Raw genomic sequence first — 22265 nt, 5'->3', positions numbered from 1 at the left:
AAAAATACCTGCTACTCTACATTTATTCTCTTCTCATCTTCTTTTTCTGTTCATCTGAACCACTCTTCCTAACTTCCATTCAGCATTTCTTTTTCCTAAGGTAGGCTAGTAGAAGGAAAGACTGTGCCATTTGCTAGCAGACAGACATGAGTTCAAACCCTGACTCTAACACATATTGTGTAACAAAGAGGAAATTACCCATCTTTCTTTAGCCTTGTTTGTTCCATTATCAGATAGTGATAATAACTACCATGTAGAATGGGATACTTGAATACCCAAAATGCCTGGTATATTTTAACTTATTAATTTTTAATAAACGCATGTTATGAAAAGGTCCCTATTCAAGACACTTGGGATGTGTTCATAAATGACATAGTAGATGCTAAATAAAGATATGTAGGACCTCATTGGTGTGCAGTGGGTTAAGTCTCAGCACTATCGAGCTATCACAGCCACTGCAGCACAAGTTCAATCCCCAGCAGGGAGGTGACCCACATGGCACAGCAGACCTCGCCTGTCTCCCTGCTGCTCCCCTCAGCAGTGTATTTCAATAGATCTGATTGTTCTGCATCCCACTTTAGAAAGGTGAATCCTTTCACCTTTCCTCACCACTGGCCTATACCCCAGTTCTTGTATGCATAGATAAATAATTTTTTAAGAAACATTCCTAGCACTCTTTACATTATGCATTTTAATAAATGCCTCCAGAACCAAGACTGTCTTGAGAGTCTCGTGTTCCAGTGGGAAAAAAAGAGACTCCCTAAAGCCAATTCTCATGACACAGCAAAACCATAGACCTCAAAAAGGAGGCAAATTACATTACCTATACCTATACATCTGACATGCAGTAGTAAAATGGAAACAACTAAACTACAAACTATACTCCTAGTTAATAAAGTGGGGAAATAAGCATTCCAGACTATACCAACCAGTTTGTGAAGTCCATACTGGAGTGAAGAGTCAGGCAGGGACTGGCTACAGGTACTGCGGCAGAAAGGAAAGGGAGTATCTTAGCCCCTATGGAGTGTCATGACAACATGCCACAGATTGTTTGGTTTGTAAACAACTGAAATATTTTCCTTACATGATGGAGACAGATGGCTGTCTGCCTCCTGTGTCCTCACCTGGAGGAGCTGGAAATGAGTACTCTGATGTTTTTTCATAGAAGCGTTGATCCCTTTCTTGAGAGCTCCCTATTTGGGACATAGTCACCTTTGGGAGGCCTCCTAATGCCATTACATGGGGGGTTAGGAGTCAGTATATGGACTTGAGAGGATATAAACATTCCATCCATAGTAGGTCAACAAGGACCTATCAACAACATAATTGTCCCAAAAGAGTCCACCCTGAATGAAGAATAAAAACATACCTAATTACTATTTCTAAAACTAAACCTTTGTCACAGACATTTATTTATTTATTTATTTATTTAAGATTTATTTAGTTTATTCATACAGAACTTGGGTACAGGCCAGAGAAGCAGAGGGTGGTGAGAGGATTCACCAGAGACAGAGCGGGGAGCAGAACAGGCAATGTACACTGCTGAGGGGAGCAGTAGGTAAGACAGGAGAAGGATACCTTGCCATGTGGGTCATGTCCCTGGCCAGGGATCAAACTTGTGCTGAAGCAGCCTCAGCTAGCTGCATAGTGCTATGCTTTTAACCCTTTGTTCCACTAGGAAGGCATTTAGACTAAGAAATTTAGTAAACTTCTAGTTCCCTCCTCTCTACCTATTACAACACATAAAATGTGAACATGGGCCCTCCCTGGTGGCGCAGCAGGGTACAGCACAGCAATGAGAAGCTAAAGCCACTTCAGCATGAGTTCGATCCCCGCCTGCCCCAGAGGTGACCACATGGCGCGGCAGACCTCTCCTGACCCGCCCGCTGCTCCCCTCAGCAGTGTATTTCGTCGATCTGCCTGTTCTGCTTCCCAATGTGTCTCGGGTGAATCCTCTTACCCTCCACATCTCTGGCCTGTACCCCAGTTCTGTATGAATAAATAAATAAATCTTTAATAAAAAAAATGTGAACATGCATTCCAACATGAATAATTAAATATATTATTTAATAATGCTTTTCAATATGGTTTCAAATACGAGTGTCAAGACTGAATGAAGAAATGAACATCAAAAAACCAAAGATGTGAAATAAAAGTTGATCAAATTCTAAAACATCGAATCCCTAAAAAAGAAAATCACCTCATAAACTAACAATAGATTACAATGTGTCCAAAGGAAAAAAGATTTGGGTGAAAATGTATTTAATCAGAGACACTGTAGAAATAGCTGAGAGTTCATATAATGCACTGGATGCTAACAGAGGTGATATTTTAAAAATATACATTTAGCAATTTTTCTTAACCTGTATATATCTACATTTTCTTCTGTTTCAGAAGTCAAAGAAAATGCATAACTTAAGAGACTGGAACATTTAACAACTCACCCAAGTTTCCCTGTGAACCAGGTCTCAGAACAACCATAGGTTTGATGGTCTTCCAGAACATCAGAAATCAGTTTCCTTATGGTAGAAAATCCAAGCATCATACCAGAGGATTTCAAGGCCATTTCTCTCCTTTCCCAGGAGACTGTATCATTGGTGTCTGGATGCAAGCTGGGTATTACAGTCATTGTTTTAAATAAAAGGACCCCTTTGATTTGGTTTAAACACACAAACAGAGGGCCTTTGCCCAATCTGAATTTGACAAGTGCCCTTTGATTCTGTAAATAATCAGATTTGAACATACTGTGTCTTATAACCACAAATGCAAAATGTGGAGTGAGGCAAGTTTTTTTTTGTTAGAAGAAGGCAATATGCATTTATTAAGCAATATTTCCCAACAAAATGAATGAAATATTCTTTTTCTGAGATTCTTACCATGTTCCTTCACTATTACTAAGTAGGGACTATTTCTTTTTCTTACTCTTCTCCATAATTCTCAAAAATAAAGGAAAACCTATTTAAAGGAGCTTATTTTTCTCAAAGAGACAAAAAAAATGTTTGAAAGAAGTCAAAAGAAAGTTATCAAGTCAGTTCTGGTCAGCTTGGCTGTCAATGACAGAATGACCAGTTAAAAGACTTCTCTTGTCCAGAGGTTAGTGCTGCCGGAAGACCATCAGACACATGAATCACTAGAGCCAGGAAGGAAAGGGCTCTGTAAGAAGTAGGAAAGCATTTACATTCAACTCTTTTAGTGAGGGAAATACAGACCAGTAAGTCTACTTTCTTCAGTTCTTTCGACCTCTGGATTTCTAAATCCAAGAGTTCCAGAGATATTACAACCTTGAACCCAAACTCCATAAAGTACCAAGGTCAACTTGAATGTAGAGGATGAAATATATTTAGAGCCCTTTCCCAGAGGGACTTGCAAAAGTTGGAGGTTGTTTCATTGTCAGGGTCAATTTATATTTGAAAGAATTCAGGGAGTGGGGTCTTTGCCCTGGGGACACCTAGGCAAACAGAACTGACCTAATTTTAAGGGAAATGAATTCCAGAACTCAGTCCTTGTGACCCACCAAATCCATTCTCTATTCTTCCAGTGCAGAAAAGAACTTGATACAAATCACTTTGGGTAATAGCAATTGTCACACTCAGTACACAGAATTACCAGGATCTCTGGCACCCTTAACCCTGGTCATTATCATTGACCAAGCAAAGACCCTTACTGAATTCCAGTGTCAATCTGAGTTCCATATCTCAAATGCTACTATTCTTGTAGCATTGACTTACTAACTTGTCAAAGTTAGCTTTGTTATTCCTATTTTAAAATTAACTTTAAAAATGCTTATACCTTCCTAAAGTTATTGTCAATGTGGAAGGATCACTTAACTTATTTAGGGGATATTACAGATTTTAGTATCAGAAGTTCTGAGACTTACAGAAACAGGCTTCCCCATACCAGCTACAATGTTTTTACCAGGAAAAATGAAGCAAGTCTTAGGTGTGAAACCATTTAAAGTCAGATCACAATTCAAGACTCCCTAAATAACACAAGAGAGGCCCAGAACAGAGAAACTACAATGGCCTATACAAGTTTATTCCTATAGGCAGATGTCACGATTCTAAGCACCATTTGAGTAAGAATCCAAATAGCTTTAGCCTGTATCACTTTCTTTTCTATGCCAGACAAGATAGCATGTGAAAATACTTCAAAACATAAAGACTTTTTAAACAAGGAAACCTTCTCTGTTCTTCCAGTAGCCACCAACCAATTTACCTCTTGAAGAAAAGGTCAATCAGCTGTTTTTCTGGAAATCCTCATCAGGCTTCTGTTAAATCACAGGGCCAGAGTTAAGGTGTGTGTTCCCAAAGATTTACTTCTATTTATGTTGGAAAAAAAATAATGGCCATCTTCAGTGACACCTTCTGGTGTTGAACCTTGCTGCTCCCGTCAGCACTGGCCAGAACCCAGTGTAGTTGCAAGTTTAATCCATGCTACACTTTGACATTAAGTTCCCCTCTGAAATCAAGCTTCTTAATAAACAACTCAGACAGGATGCACATGGAGCTTTTTACTTGTGCCCTAATGTGGAGACAGAGCTACCCCTTTCTTTTATTTGTTAAATGGTACACTTGAGTTCTAATCATGTTGAGCCACTAGCCAGCTGCATGTTGGGTTCTGGTCAGGTTTGCTTATCTGAATGTTGGTTTCTTCCATAAATGATCATGAATAATACCTCCAGAGACGATGGCCTAGTGTTCTTTAAACAGCTGTGTGCTCATGTGATTAATTCAATCCTAATCGGGACAAAGAGCAAAATTAACTGATGTCTGGTGAATTAAGTCAACTTCCAGGTGATGTAAAAACAACTGTCCAGGCCCTTCCTGTGGCCAGCAGGTTAGGACACAGCACTGCAATCTGGCCACAGCCACTTCAGTGCGGGTTCGATCCCTGCCCAGGAGGTGACCTACATGGTGATGTCAACCTTTCCTGACTCACCCTCTGCTCCCTTCAGCAGTGTATTTCATTGATCTGCTTGTTCTTCTCCCTCCTCTGTCTCTGGTGAATATTCTCACTGCCCTTGCCCTTTTGGCTTTTCCCCAGTTTTTTTTTTTTTAATTAATTCATTTTTAAAAAAAAAAGTGCAAATGATTCCTGTGTCCTGTGTTTCTGAAAGAATGTAGAATGTTCTTGTTCTTCATATAGAAACTGGAAATATGGAAACACATTAAATTCACACACACACACACAAATACCTGCAAACTAACTTTGTTTTAAAAATGTGATTCAGGCCCTCCCTGGTGGCACAGTGGGTTAAAGTACAGCACTAAGAAGCTAAAGCCACTTCAGCATGAGTTTGATCCCTGGCCCCTGAGGTAGTCCACATGGCATTGCAGATCTTTCCTGACCCACTCACTGCTCCCCAAAACAGTGTAATTTGTCAGTTGACCTGTTCTGCTCCCCACTCTATCTCTGGTGAATTCTCTCACCACCCCTGCACCTCTGGTCTATTCCCCAGCTCTGTATACATAAATAAAGAAATCTTTTAAAAAATGTGATTCAAATCTGAAGTCATTATTAGAAAAACATCCATTTGACTCAAAGATTTGTCCCATCAGAACTTAAAGATGTCACTGTGAAAAACAGTCATTGTCCCTTGATATAAATAAAGTTTACCAGGTCATTTTGTAACAAAAAAGCTTAGGAGTGAGAAAATGTAAGACAGAATTTCCTTAGCAGTAGCAAATTTCCACAGGGAAGGAATTGGGTGAACTGGGCCTCTTTACAGTTTTGCCTGAGATTGGCTTAAACCATAGGTAAAACCATAACTTCTATTGATTTCTTTTTTAAAACTAAATTACTGTTCTGTCATTTTGTCAAGAGAGTAGTGACATGAATATATGTGCACTTTCTGATTCAAATGCAGTCTGACTGACCCTAGGTTAAGGCTTGCAAGAGATTCTTAGCAAAATAATTTCTTACCTAATTAGCCAGCACATGTGAGCTAATTAGAGCTTTACCCCCTGCCAGTAGGAAATTTGAGAAATTTGAGCCAAACATGGAAAATCTGATTTCATTTGCAAGAGTTAAGCCACCTGCAATGCATGGAGAGAAAGAGAAGGTTTTATTCAAGCGATTTAAGAAGACTAGTGTTCCTTGTTTCCATTACATCATTCATTAAGAGGTTTGTGCTGCAGACTTCACAGGTCGCCTTCACTACATGATGGAATGGAAAAAGTGACAAAGAATTAATTGGTGCACGTGTGCTTGATCAGAGCTTTAAATGTTTATGAGAGTTTAGGCGGCATCAAGGTGGAAGCAAATGAGTCAGTCACGTGGTTATGCCATAGCTGCTGAGGAGTGAAGAGCAGAATTAGACCAAGGCTTTGAGCAGGACATGAATAAGGGTTATGGTCGGCCCTCAGGCTACATACTGTAGCCTGAAGAGTTCAGATATTTGGTCAAAGAAATTCCAACTCTGCCTTCTAAGGCTCCTGGTTTCTAATTGTGTAAGTTTGTGTAGTTTAGACCTACTTTCATAAGGTTATCCTAAACCTCCTTTACAACAATGAATAAAAGCACTCCTCCCTTTTTAAATTTTTACCAGTTACCTTGTTGATTTACTAATTGTGTTATCTTTGTAAAAATCATGCATGCCTATTACATTTCAAGCAGTATAGAAAACTTCAAAAAGTGACAAATGAGCCAAATTCCTATTATACAAATATAATCTATGCTAAAATTTGGTGAACATTCCTTTATTAATAGCTTATTTTAAGTGTTATAAGTTATTAATTACTAATTTTATTTCCCAGGGGGGAAAAAACAGTATATTTATTCTAATCTAAATTGGTCAGCTTAATTGATCAACTTATCAAAAGTATTGATAAATTGCTATGTGGTATTAAGTTGAAAAGAATAAAATCTGTTATCATGCTCAGTATAGTAATTTTCAAGTAGTACCCCTCCAAGCCGGCAACTCCACAGAAGTACTGCCATATTTATTTTATTATTTGGAACTGTCATTTAAAAATTCAATTTAGAGATCTACCTAGTTTTACATTATTATTTGGAACTGTCATTTAAAAATTCAATTTAGAGGGGCCCACCCTGGTGGCGCAGCAGGTTAAAGCATACCATTAGAAGCTAAAGCCACTTCCGCATGAGTTGGATTCCTGCCTGCCCTGGAGGTGACCACATGGCGTGGCAGACCTCTCCTGACCCATCCACTGCTCCCCTCAGCAGTGTACTTCATCTATCTGCCTGTTCTGCTCCCCACTGTCTCCGGTGAAGCCTCTCGCCGCCCTTGAGCCTCTGGCCTGTACCCCAGTTCTGTATGCACAAATAAATCTTTTTAAAAAATTCAATTTAGAGATCTACCTAGTTTTACATTATTATTTGGAACTGTCATTTAAAAATTCAATTTTGAGATCTACCTAGTGTTATCATATATGTAAATTAACTCAATTTTTCTAAAATTTTGGAGTGAAGTCACATATGTCATCATTGTTGAGCTGAATAAAGAACATCCTGAGATTGAAGGTGAGTGGTTAAAAGTAGTACAATTTCCATGACACTTTTGTATGAGTCCCAATTTTTATAGCATTTTGTAAATCTCACAATATTCTATGTAGAACACTTCATGACCTCAACTTGCAATCATAATACCCAATATTAATTGTTGTTTATTGTTTTCCTCAATATAATACTATAAAATTATTTTTAATTTAATAGAATGACAGCTTTAAAAAAAAGATTTATTTATTTATGCATACAGAAATGGAGTACAAGCCAGAGGTGCAGGGGTTGTGAGAGAATTCATCAGAGGACAGAGTACGGAGCAAAACAGGATGATCCATGAAGTATACTGCTGAGGGGAGCAGCTGGCAGGTCAGGAGAAGTCTGCCATGTGGTTACCTCCAGGGTGGGGGATCAAACTCTCACTGAAGTGGCTGCAGCTAGCTTGCAGTGCTGTGTCCTAACCCATTGTGCCACCAGGGAGGGCCAGAATGACAGCTTTTATCTTGATTTTGATTTTGTTCTTTTCCTCCCAGACTTGTCTGCAGTTCCTGACCCTTTTCTATGGGTCCCTGTCAAAAGATGCTTTAGACTTGCAGGAGACTATTGGGCCTTGTTTGGGGCCAATCGTGTTCAGCTGGAGTTTAGCCATATGTTTATGGATAGCTTTGGGACATGATTTGGCAACTATATTCTTTGTCTTTTCTTTGTTGCACACTAATTGCATTAAAGTTCCTTTCCATTAAAGGTTTATATGTTTTGTCTTAATACAGCAGATGGCAGAACCTACTTAAAGTAGCAGATTTGGGGATTCTGGGGTGCCCCTCTCCCTGCCCTGTACCAAGTGCACACTCAATGGGACAAGTTCACACAAAGACATGAATACCATGATGTCTGGATTATCAGAAGTGATGTCATAAGCTCTTACCCTAGCTATGGCCACAGCAATGTGGTGTCTCAATGGCAGCAGCTCCGTGAGAGCTTTGTGGAACTGGACTTTGTGGGTGCAGGACACATGGCAGAGGCCATCAAGTATCGCCTTGTAGAAGTAGTCATGGAAAGGTTTTGTTAGGCCTGGAAGAGAAAGGGAGCCCAAAGAACAGGCCACTTGCCAAAAGTAGCCTGGAGAGGAAGGCAGACTTGAAGAAATAGACATCTTTCCAAAGAGTGGTCTGGTGAAGAACAAAGGGACACCCAGAAACAGGTGTCCTGTTGAAGTGGAGTCTGGAGAGGATGGGAAACCTAAAGAAACAGCATCTTGCTAAAATGTGGCCATTTGTCAACCTATTTGGTCACAATAGCTGTTGTCTTCAATATTATTTGTTTGGTGCTGTGCTGGGGCATCTAAGAAGCATCTCCTAATGTATACTTTGCTGTGTTTGTGAATTGAATCCTGGCCTGTAGTTTGGTTGTGGCATGTCCACAGTGGCAGAAAGACGAGGCCTATGTTAGACACGAGGCCTATGTTTCAGAGAGGAGCAACACAGCCTCAGTGGCAGGAAGATATAATTATCGTGCTCTTTGTGCAGTACTGGACAGTACTGGATACAGCTTTGGGTAAAGTAAATGGCTACTATTGGCCAAGGTAACTCTTGTTTTTCCTGGTTTGTTAAATAAATTCTGTTGTTGTTATTCTCTAAGCCTTAGGTGTCTTACAATTTTGTGCACAAGTGAAGAGCCTAGGTAGTAACCAGTGAAATATTTAGCAGTAAGGCCTTACCAGTGTAGTGAACCCTGCCACCCTGTATCAAAAGGAGGGAGGAGAACAAGTAAAGCAAAAAATAAAAATAACAGGAAATAAGGTAGGGAGATAAATAAGGTGGGGCAAAAAAGTTTGTTCGCTTTATCAATGCTGTCCTGTAAAAAAACACTGTAAGCCACAATGTAAGACGTAAAGGTAGTTTTAAGTTTTCTAGTAGCCTTATTTTAAACAAAATGTAAAAAATCATTAACATGGTGAATGATGTTGTTATTTATTTCATTATATATAAAATATTATATTTCAATAGATATTCAGTTTAGAACAAATACTAAGGAAATGTTTTATATTCTTTTTCTTTACCTAATTGTTCAAATTTCTCTGTGGGTTTTACAGCAGGGTAGAATAGCCACTTATTTTCATACTCATAACCATGTAAGGCTTTTATTTACTGTGTTGACAATGTAACTCTAAAAAATAGGGAACTATGGAATATTTCTAAGCAAGGAACTTATAATTAGTGCTTTGAAAATGTTAATATGGAAAAGCTGCTTATTCAGCTGTAAGGAAAAAGAATTAAAAGTCAGACTATTTTTCAGTCCCCACATAAAAAATAGCCCATACCTTTAAATGGTAGGCTTTTCACCATTCTGACATCTAGCAAACAACAGAGGATCTTGCATTTGCAACAATGTATCAGTTGTGTGGCTGTCGGCACTCAGCAGTGTAAGGGATTGGGGTATGGAGTTGCTGTTCTGCCTCTCTGTGTTGGTCTCTGTGTGCTGATACAATGTTCCATTGTTTCAGCAATAAAGACCTGCAAAATCCACAGAAAGCTCCAAATTCTCCTCTTCTGAAAGCACTGCTGATGAACCTAACTGGCCAAGGATGGTGGTACATCAGCAGCAGAACTTTTATGATAAGAGCAATAGGAGTGCTGTCACTCCTAGAATGCAAAATTGCACTTGATGATCAATGAAACCTTTAGAATTTTTCCAGTTTATTTTTAATATGTATAATATATATATATATATTTATAACAGCATCAGTTGTAACCCCCATGGACTTCCCACCACCACTTTACCCATGTGCCATCACTATAGCCCTGTGTGCACTTCCTACCCCAGTTAACTGGATCAAGAAGATGTAATACATATACACAATGGAATATTACTCAGCAATCAAAAAGATAAACTCAAGCCATTTGTGGCAACATGGATAGAGCTGAAAAAGATCCTGCTTAGTGAAATAAGCCAGAAAGAAAAATACTGGGTGGTTCTACTCAGAGCAGGAGTGAAAAGGATCAGGGATCAGGAAATATATATATACATATACATGTATGTGTGTATGTATGTATGTATGTATGTATATATATATATATACACACACATACACATGTATATATGTAGTTAGTGATAAAGTAAAAACAAACATCAACTTACAACTAAAAACTAGGGACATTCTATAGGGGAAAAGGGGAACAGGATCAAAACTAGAATATTTTATGAAGAGAAATTCGATGTCATGCCCTAACAAGGGTTTCAGTTATTTTTTTAAACATAGCTTGAATTTTATAAATGTAGTGAGAATTGCCAAATTTCTCCAAATAATTAAACATGAAATTTAGATTTCTAAAAAGTATTCTCTTTCTCAAATTGAAGGAGTGTTTTGGAGTTAGCATCCATATATTTCTGTTGTCCTCCGGAGATCTTTTATGTGGTGGATTATTGGCATTCCTACTAAAATGATAAAAAATACAGGAAATGTCATCTTAATGATTGTGGGTTTCTGCCTTTCGAAGTTACAAGATTCAAATTAGAACTATTTACAAGTGGATTCTACTCCCTTTTAGGAATTCATTGGGGTCACCTTAATTTATGGACTTAGTCTGTTTTCCATTTCACTGTATACATTTTACGGAAGTTATTAAGATAGGAAATGCATTGATAATGTGTGGAGTGGGGTGGAGCCCTGCTCTCTACAAAGCTAACAGTGCTGAGGTTCTGGTTTCATTTAATATGGGAAGATCAGTCAAGTGACTCTGTATCTTATGTTGTAATGTTCCCAATCTATTGTTCCACAAAAGGAATAATTCTGTACCTTTCCTCAGATACTTCTTGGATCAAGCTAGGAATAAATGATCTCCAAACCCTACAAATTTGTCTTCATTCAGTATTGGTCTAATTTCCAAATTTCTCCTTCTTCTGATTCCTTTAGAATCAGATCAACTGGGATCTAGAATCTTAGCACAACTAATGCGAATTTATTGCATAACTCTGGACTTGGACTTGCAGGCATCAGGGAAAAAGGGAAGAGAAAAGGGAAATGAAGGTAATTTTAATTATAAAATAGTCCCTATATTTGATGTGTCTATTAATGCAGCATCCTGTTGCAGTGTAGGGAGAGGAACAGTCCAGAACCCCTAAACTGTATCCTAATTAGGTTTTGCCATCCATCACATCAAAACACACTCTAGTGCATAAGACCTTTAATGGAAAGGAAATTTAACATCATCTGTATGCAATAAAGAGATGAGAAGGGAAATATAAAGAACAGTTTCCAAATCAAGAACCCAAATTTGCCTATCCCTTGTAGGTGAATGTCCAACCAAATAAGATTGGCCCAAAGCAGGGTCATCAAGGCAAAAAATCTGTCACAAATCTAAGACTCCTCCTAGGGGGACCCAAAGAAATGGGCTGAAGGGGCCAGCGTATCGAAGACAGAAGGAACAAAAGCAAAATCAAGATAAAATCTACCATTGTTAACTTTCTCATGGGTCTCTCAACCACATCTGTTTCAACAAGTCCAAGACAAAGAAGCAAGCCCAATTTCCTCACTTGTCTCTCTACTCCATGTGACTCCTCCAAGTCTCCTTATTGCTCCCCATTTTTATCCTTCCTTCTTCCAGTCTCCTCTCCACTTTTCTCCCATCCCTGCTCAGCTTCACATTTCCTTGGGTGAGGCAGGGAAACTGAATCCTCCCCTTTTCTTAGGAAACATTGCTATCCTCCTTCTCCAAATGTATCTGTGTCATGTCTTGGAAAGAAAGAGAGGCCAAAAAGGTAGGGGAGAAAAAAAGAGTCTGACTGAGGTCTTGTTGAATAGTATGAGAAGAGGAAGCATAGAGTCTCATGAAGAAATTGATCAAATGTTCAAAATAGTAGAGATAGTGTGTCAGATAAGACTGAACATATTTCTCTGAATTTAGCAATTGGAAGGTAACTTTGATAAGAGCATTTTCAGTAAAATGCTGGTAATTGTAGGTAAATTTTAGGTACTGCTATGTTATTGTGAGTTGGAAAGGGTGGAGAAATGGTTGTAACTAGAAAAGAATATAGGTCACAAAGAAAAATGTAACTTGTTTGGGTGGTGTGGATCAAGTGTGTTGAAAGACAGGAAAGTGTAAATTGAGAAAAGAGAGGAATGTGGGAAACTAATAGAGTAGAAAAAAATACGTCCTTTTGAAGAAGAGTGAAAAGATGGAATTCCAAGTGGAAACCATCCATCTTGGACCTAGCCTGTCCACAAAGCCAGTCCAAGTGATAAATGTACAATGAGAAACTTTATGGTGAGTAGGAAACAGAGAAAGCTGCTAACATAACTTCAATTTTTTTCTGTAAAATTGAGAACAGTCATCAGTCAATATCTATAGCAGAGATAATTAGGAACATAGCTTAGAACAATGGTAATTGAAAAAGTGGTTGTAGGAACTCAAAGTTCCAGACTGGATGAATGCACAGAAGGATAACTAGGATGTACAGACATACCTCCTGGGCTAAAGAATGATAAGGTATGTTGATCTCAGTCCTTGAGATTCAATACAGCTGTTCGGAGATAGAAGTACAGAATCCTAAAATACGTATTTATTCAAACAAGGATAAAAGTATATGATTCTATTAGTCAGAGATGTTCAGAGAAACAGAATCAACAGTGGTATGTGTGTGCTTAGATGTGACGCACTCTCTGCCAACAGAGAGACACCACGATATATCTTCTTCTGGATCCTTTATTCTTCTCTCGCGCGCATGCGCCCAACTCCTGCCTGCTTCTCTCTCTCCCCCTGCTTGCTTGCTTCTCTCTCTCTCTCTCTAGCTTTCCTCCTCCCTGCTGCCTTCCCCCTGCTCCTCCTGCTTGCTTCCTTCGCTTGCTCTAGCTTGCCTCCTCTCTGCTGCACCACCCCCCCCAAGAGTCCATTATGGCAGTTGCTTAAATAGCATTCATTGACCAGTCAGAGCACTGCTCACGTGTACATTGGCCAATCAGAGCACTGCTCACGTGTACAACAAGCGGGTTTGGCTGCTGAATCATGGGGGTGGGGTCCCGGGCACCCCGACACTTAGAGAGAGAGAGAAAGTAAGAGATATTTGAGATAATTCTTGTAAGTGAATAGCTCATACAACTGTGGGCTCAGGGAAATTCAAATTTTGAAGGACAGCCAAAAAGCTGGAGACCCACAGAAGATGTAATGTTGCAGCTTGAGTCTGAAGGTAATCTGGAGACAGAAGTCCTTCTTCCAGATCCTTCAGTCTTATTCTCTTAAAGTGTTCAATTGGGGGAGTCCCATCCACAGTATTAAGGATAATCTGCTTTACTCAAAGTCTGCTGACATATCCATTAACTTACCTTAAAAAATACCTTCACATCAACATCTGGACTGGATGTGACCAAATATCTTGGTACTGTGGGCAAACCAAGTTGACACATAAAATTAACCATCACATGGTGGTAGTAAGAGACTGACTTAAATTACAGATAATAGACTAGTAGTCTTTGGTGATTACAGATAAAAAACATAGCAGGAGAAACGTGTCACTTTGAAGGAAAAAAAATTAATAGTTCAAGCAGTTTCACAGAATTGTCTGTAGGACATTCATATGACTAACAGGAATGAGTATACAATGCAGATTTCTAGGTGCTGCTCATACTTAGACAGTTAGAAGTTATGGAGGAATAGTTGTAAAACCTAAATGTTATATACTCCTCAAGTAATTTGTATTTCATTAAAGTTTGAGGGTTTTAGTATTAATGAGGAATTGCTAATGAAGTTTTCACATGAGTGTATTGGGAATAGAGAGTGTAAAAACTGAGACATTGTGTCCAAAATATGGGATATTAATATTAGTAGGGTGAGACAATGGTTATAGGTGACCATCTTAGTTGAGGTCATCCATTGGTTACTGGACTTTCCCTGATTGAGAATAGGAATGGGGTTGAATGCTGGATGACCTATGCATTAGCAAAGAGAAAAGGGTTTCTTAACTACAGTAGAAGGTAAACAACTTCATCTTGTCTCCTAATCCTTTATGCTGCTAAATGTTAGAAGGTGACCTCCTTGAAAAAATCAATAGGGGCAACAGTGTCCTCTGGGACAGACAGATTACATGAAGATAGGGCAGGCATTCTATGAAGTTAGCATACAGCAAGTGTATTTGTTTCTGTTGGAGCAGGGATGATAGAGGACAACAGGGAGAGCAGGAGGAAGGGGGAAATGAAGGGAGAAGTTGGGAAAAAGGATTCAGAAGCATTAGGAGAAACAAATGGCCTTTGGTTCTTTAAGGCAGAGGCCAACTGCAACAGATTGGAATCTACAGGATTAACTGGATTTGCACTGTTCAGTGAAATTTGGGATTAAGAAAAATGTGGTGCTCGACAAAACCTTGGATTGTTATATCAAAAGCAGGCTGGACTTTGTCCTTAATTCTGACAGGAATAAGTTATTTTGGTCCCATGGAAAAATTCTACCCTGGATGTGAAGATATCTGTTAGTCCCCTGTACTTGTGGAGGGGAAATCACAAGCCAAGCATTGAAAGAAGGATGAAGGAAAGAGAGTTTCAAGGAGAAGAATAGCATAAGCAAAAGCATGAAAAAGAGAAAAATAGCACATTAGATCATGGCAGCCAGACATTTGATAGTTGATAGACATCCTGTCTTGCTTTGCTCTCATGAAACCCTGAAACCCTGTCTTTTTTTTTTCTCTCTCTCTCTCTCTAGAATCATTGATGTTGGCTGGCAAGGGTGGAATGATATACTTATAACTATTTGTGTACACAAAGTCATCCAGACTGTCCTCATTGCCCTGGGAAATGGACGATAAAAAGGGAAATGGACGATAACCCTTTCTCCTCCGGTTTCACAGTTAAAGAAGGATGGGGCCAGAGGGCTGAACATGATTGGCATGAAGTCCCCCTGCCCCGCACATGGCCGTAGCCCAGCGGTGCCGCCTAATGACTTTACCAAAAGTCTTGGCTGTTTCTCAAAGCATGAGAACACCAGTGTGAGCTAATTTAAACCTGGTTAAAAGGAATGATGCAGAGAATAATTTATGAATGTTTTCTCTTTCCTTCTGACGAGGGACAGCTATGCTGGCATTATCAAATGTGAATAAAGGAAAAACCATTTGGGAAGTGTTATTATTTATATTCATATCAATAAAAACTAAAGTGAAAAGTATGCACACCACTTAATATTTAGTGTAAGAAATGAGTAAAAATAGTTTTTAAAGAATTTTGATAAATAATCCCTAATTTAAGTAATTATTTTATTTTCCTGTGAAACACTAAATTTTAGTTCATTTCATATCATCCTTTAGCTAGATTCTTGTGGGGCACAGGAAAGCACTTTTAGAACTTTCTTAAACTGTGAAACCTGTATTATAGGCACCTGTTCAGTACACCCAAGTAATTCAGAAATGTGAGTGTATGCACACATGTGGGCACATGTAAACTTTCACAATTAGAGAAAATACATTTGAACAATGCTTACCTTGCAATCAAATAATCACTTTCTTTTTGGTAACTTAAATCAGATAACTAATGAGATAGGAATGACACAATGAATTTGTGCCTCCTAAACAGATCCCAACTCTTAACAAGGACTGCTTATGCTGACAATAGTGATTTCTGTATCATTTGGAGTTAGTTAAATCAAATCATATGTGGGAAAGTAAGATAATAAATAAAGAATGTGTGAGCAAATGAAGTAAAGTCAAGTGAAGATTTGATACAACTATCTATATAAATCTTTCCTTTAAAATTCCTTTTGTGGGTCTGACCTGTTGGTGCAGTGTGTTAAAGCACAGACAAAGAAGCTAAAGCCACTTCAGCATGAGTTCAATCCCCACCCCCAAGCTGACCCACATGGTGCGGCAGCTGCTCTCCTGACCCGCCAGCTGCTCCCCAAACTTGTACCCCAGTTCTGTATGCATAAATAAATAAATCTTTAAAAATTTTCTTAAATTCCTTTTGATGAAAAGGGAAACTGAAATCAATCTACAGTAGTCAAATTACTCCAAATAAAATTGCTCTGGTACTGTCTTAGTGCCTCTTATTGACAATGCAACAAAAAGCACTGCATTTTCATTTTAAGATGGAATATGTAGATAAGGACAGGGAGTAAACATGACAGTAATTATTTTACATGGCCTTGAATGTATTCATCTATAAAAGAAGTGACGATGCCCCTTGAACTTCCCCTACAGTGTTGTTCTATGAAATGAGGACCAAGAGAAACAAAATTAAGGAACAGACAAAACCAATCCAACGAAACCCTAGAAATCTGCGGTTGAATTGTGGCCACCAGATGTGGAGTGGCAGGGTGGGGAAGCACCCCAGTAGTCAGTGGTGGAGAATCCGGGATGTATTGGTGGGGAGTGAACCTGTACCTCTGAAACATAGATGTTATTCTATACCAGCATTATCTCAACAACAACAAAAAAATTGTATGGTTTTCAAAAAGAAATAAATGAGCTCTCTCTAACTTCTGAAAGACTGTAAATATAGGGGAATATTATTATTCAATTATATTTTGGAGTTGCACTGTCTTACCATTTGTAGAAAAGAGCACTGCTCATGAGCTAAAAAAGAAAGCTGAGCTCTCATAAGTATTTGAGTTGTTCTCTTCTTGGCCACCTTTTACCACTCCTGCAGCTAAATATAGAAAAATAGACTCCCATGCAGAAGGTGGAGGCAAATTGTTAGGCTCTTCTTCCAACTTCATCAATATTCTTGGCTTTCATTTTTATACCAAGAGTTTGAATTATTAGGTAGCAGACATTCTGTCAAAAGACTGGATAATTATCTGTCATTTTCCATGTCTGAATGCAGTCTTCCACCTCTGCAGCTAGATGGATAATCTGTGCTTGCATTCCAAAATTTATTATATTTGGATTTTATGTGGGTGTGCACGATCCCTCAAGGGTGAAACCTCAAGCAACCTCTCTTCGCTTTGCCACCTCCTTCCCAATACACACACACACACATACATATGCACACACACACGCACACACTCCCAACAGGGCTCTAGATGAACAATTCACCAAAATGTTTTGGATAATTGTCCATTAATCTTTTTATATACATGAATTTTGTTTTCACATACCCCCACCATTTTCCAAACCAGTCACTCTTTGGGCATGTGCAGTCAAAACTGAACTCCCTGGTGGACTTTTTCTTTTTCTTTTTGTTCTTTGCAAAAAGTTATCTCATCCCACAAAACATATGATGGCAATAGCTTTAGCATTGAAGATGTCCTGTAAAGAGAAGTTTACCAAAAGCAAAAATCTAAATGATGATTTAGCAATGAATATGATTTTTTTCCACCTGTAAAAATATATCCGCAACGATTCCTTTGGGAATCGTTGGTCTGGTTCTCTTTGGGACCAAGATTATGCATTTTCAAGACATCTTCAAGATGTCTTGGGTTATAAGGAAAACTCCCTTATTCTATTATAAATTTCTATACAGACCATAGTAACCCTGAAGAATAATCATATGTTAACTTAAATAATTAACTTATCCTCTTAACAGAGTTTTGAATGGTTACAGTGTGCTATATCCTGAGAAGACACAGATGAAAGATATGGTGTTCTGCTCTCCAAGATATAGCCAAGTAGAAAACCAGCTTGGTGAATGCTGATGTACAGCACAGCATTGAAGTCTCTGCTATAGCTGAAGTTCTGGGGAGTGAAATCTAGAAGGAACAATCAGAAGTTTTCTTGCAGACATGAAACTAAAGCTCTTCTATGCAGATGTGCATGACCATGAGAAATATGAGAAGTGGTGAGGAGTTCTGCATGGCTTCAAACTGAAGACTCCATGAGGCTGTAGGCTAAGGTCAGGTCATAAATACAATGCCTGCCAGACAAGCACTGAAGTTTCCTCCTTTAGCTCAGAGACTCTTAGTTATACCCAAAACAGCATCAACAGTATTACCTGGGATCTTGTTAGAAATCCAAAGTTTAGGACTCTGTGCCAGACCTACTGAATCCAAAATTCTAAAATTAGTGTTTAAGCAATCTGTGGTTTAACAATAAGAATTTGTTGGTTTTGATACAGTACATTTGAGGACCATAGTTCTAATGCTGGATATCTATTAGAGCCACCCAGGAAGATTGTAAAAATAGAAAATTCCCCCATTTCAAGTCAACTTTTAACTGAGTAAGGGATGCTGGAAAGGGGTCAGCCTCCTGGGTGGCCAACCTGTGCAGTCATCCAGGGTCCCAGGCTCAAAATCATCTATGCTTAGTTTGATATGCTCCTATCATCATTTTGAATTCTTAATAATTTTTGAACAAGGAGTCCCGCATTTTCATTTTGCATTGAGCCCCACAAGTTATGTATCCAGTCTCATTTTACCTTCAGTGTATTTTTCCACATTTTTCAGGTCACTCTAATGGAGGCCAGTGCAAAACTACCAGGTTAAAGATGTGGCAAAAATAGTGGAATTCACCTTTAACAAAGAGTCAACAAAAATTCCAGGATGGATTCATAGTCTAGAGGACAAACATTATGTAAATAAAGTTATAATGTTGATTACAAATTGAATGATAAAAAATTCAAACATTAGCTAAAATAGATAGTGATAATCTGAATGAGTCTTCCTGGACAAGTCTTTCCTTGTTTCAATTTCCAATAGAAATATCTATTGTGATTTAGATTATGGTCTTAATGCAACAGTCATATGTTTACAGATACTTCTCCAGTACTTTGGTTGGTAGGATTAAAATGCAAGAGTAGATTGTATACATGTTTTCCTAACTTCTCACTCAGGAGCATTACAGTCTAACTTGGAGGCAGCTGTGATGAGCCCATGAACACAGCAGAGAATAACATTTAACCTAGCCAGCTGTTAAACTCTTACAGTTGTAACTTACAGTTACCTCAAAGTCTAAGCAAACTCTGGTCACATGAGTAACATCCTGAATGAACTCCACCCCCTGATGTTTTCCCCAGCTGTGCCCTTATCACCACACTGAGGGTTTCAACTCCCAGCATGCTGTGATGCTGACTTCCTGAATCGGAGCTATGAGAACTAGGGAGGTAGAAGTAGGGGTGAAGGTATGTGGGTTTTCCTTTTTCTTGCTTGTCCAAGCTTTTTGCTTTGCATTCTGGTGCCTCAGTTTAGATGGCTTTACAGAAAGGCATTACTAGTAGGGTATACTCACAGTTAATATTATTGTCTCTATTCCTTCTCATTCCCTTTGTAAACAAACCTATATATAAATATATATAATCTCTGTGTGCCTGTTTTTGGTATTACAAAAGTTCTTGAGTGGATGGGTGAGAACTCACACCTAGAACACCCCACTTCTCACTGGGCTGTCATGGAACACCATCACTATTTATCAGGTGTCCTTGTTTAATTCATATTGTACCATTATGTGTGTTGTAGCTTGGAAGAAAGAAAACAGAGGCAAAATGATTTCATTAATGTCCATAAGTAAAGAGAACAAATGTAAACATGAATATTATCTACCCACTTACAATTATTCCACAATGTAACTTACAAAGGTATAATCAGGTTTTGAAAGCATTTTGACAGTTTGAATGTAGTCCAAATTCATAAATATAAAAAAATTTATAAATTAAAGACTCTTGACTTGGAATCCAAAAATTAACAAAAAAAAAAAATGTACAAATACAGAGTGTGAAAAGTTGACTTAAACATAGACTTATAAGATGAGACATCTTTGAAGATATAGCACATAACACAACGATAGTGAAGGCAAGAAAAAATAGATGGGACTACATCAAGTTAAAGAGCTTCTGCACATGGGTGATTTGGTGAGGAATCCCACAGGGATTACAACCGAGATGGGAAAATGCACAAAATGATGTAAAAATAAACTATTATATTATTTTTAAAAAATCATACTTATGAGACTAGTTAAGAATAAACACAGGTTTAAATAAGCAATATTTTTTTTCTTATTCCTGATTCTTCATTCACAGCCACAGTCTCATTTTGTACAGAAATATATAAGTATCATCAACTTTAAATTATACTTGAATTTTTGGACTGGAGTGGGAGTTGGTGCCCCAGTCCCTGAATCATCAGTCAAGGCCCCACTATAGTCTGAACAGGCAACAGTATGATGGTGCCCAGCCCTGACTGGACTTTAAGCCTGGCTGACTCATCATAAATCTATCATGTTTCAGGTCCCCTAGCAATAGCCTCCAGCAGTGACTCCTTTCCTGTGTATTCAGTTGGTCCCGCCCCTTCACTTTTAGCTAGCTTCTCTTAATTCCAGCTTCTTTGGTGAGTTCATTCCTACAGCTTCAAATGGGTCTCCTTGAGTGAATATTTGGCCAATTCAAAGTTCATACTCACTGCCAGAAATGATTCTCCTCCAGCAGCATCCTCCTCAGCCTTTTTCCTCATGTCCTCAGAGCAGCAGAATTGACGATCCTTGCCTTCTTGCTTTCCCCTAGTCTCCCACTGGCAGCTGCTGAGATCTCCCTGATTCCCTAGGTCACTAGTCTCCTATAAATTAGATGTGTAACTAGTTTTTGAGATTTAATTCTGAGAGCCATTGTTGACATCTGCAGGCATGATCTCAGTTCCCCCACTCAGCCTCCTCTCCTGTCCCTTCCAGCCCAAGGTTCTGTCTGCACTTCTTTGCTTACCCTGCTTCAAGCAGGACAGACAAACCTCACATAACATGACCTATGTTGTGGCTTTGAAAATAAGAAAATAGTCAAATCTTTGGTATTAGGAAAATGAAATTTAAAGTCACAGTGTGTTACCACTACAAAGCTATTAAAATGGGCAAAATTAAAAAGATACCATACCAAAGGTTGATGGGTATGCAGATTAACTGGAACTCTCCTACATGACTGGTAGAAATGTAAAATATCACTTCCAGATATGACTATCTCCCAACTGTTTCACATTTACCAAAGTGAATAGAACACAGGTCTGTGCACAGGTTTGAACACAGATCTGTGCACAGGTTTGAACATAAGAGGATTTCTCTCAAAGCTGCCTGCAGCTCAAAGATTACAACAGGCTCCCTGAGAAGGAAGTACATCTGGAATAAGTTTTAACACAATCCTGCCCAGGAGGTCCTGTTATAGGTTAGGAAATCGAGAGTTCAGGTGGCATGGAGTATGGTGAGGGAACAATCTCAGGAGAGGCACTACTGTGTCACAAGTTAGAGTCAGAGACCGTTGCAGACCCTCTGAAGGAGCCTGGAAGGTGCACTCGGGGAAATTCAACCACTTCCAACAACAGGTGGGCCAAAAAACACAAGGAGGAGAGTCTACAATTGCTTTCCACACTGGAACTAACAGATAAAAAGGTGAAGATTTAACTCAGTCTAGTTTGAAGGTTGGGGGGGAGGGTAAAACTTATACCAGTCCAGGCATTCTAAATTTCAGATGAAAAGATCAAAGACTCCTACTACCAAGAGAGAACTGAGAGCCGTAGAAAACAAACGTAATACACAATTGGAGCATCCCCCCTGCAATCATTCCTTTGTAATGAACTTGTTTTGTTTAAATTCCTCAAAATATAGAAAATGCTTTAAGTAACCATAATACATTCATATGATGCACTAGTATGAAGATAATGATATAATCTATTATTTTGAAAACTATGAAAAAAAGTCAAGGTAGTGTGTGAAAAAGTAGGACAAAAACTGTTTCACAATATAATAAATGATTACAATTATATAAAAAAATTATAAGTTTAGTATCACTATGTGGTTTTCTCTGGGTAGTGGGCCTACTGATTACTATTTTTTTAAAAGATTTATTTATTTGTACATACAGAACTGGGGTACAGGCCAGAGGCTCAGGGGCGGGCGAGAGGCTTCACCAGAGACAGAGT

This window comes from Condylura cristata, unplaced genomic scaffold, assembly GCF_000260355.1.
Source record: "Condylura cristata isolate star-nosed mole 26May11 unplaced genomic scaffold, ConCri1.0 scaffold00005, whole genome shotgun sequence".
NCBI classification, from domain to species: Eukaryota; Metazoa; Chordata; class Mammalia; order Eulipotyphla; family Talpidae; genus Condylura; species Condylura cristata.
The sequence above is the reverse complement of the archived record's forward strand: the minus strand, read 5'-3'. Positions refer to the sequence as shown.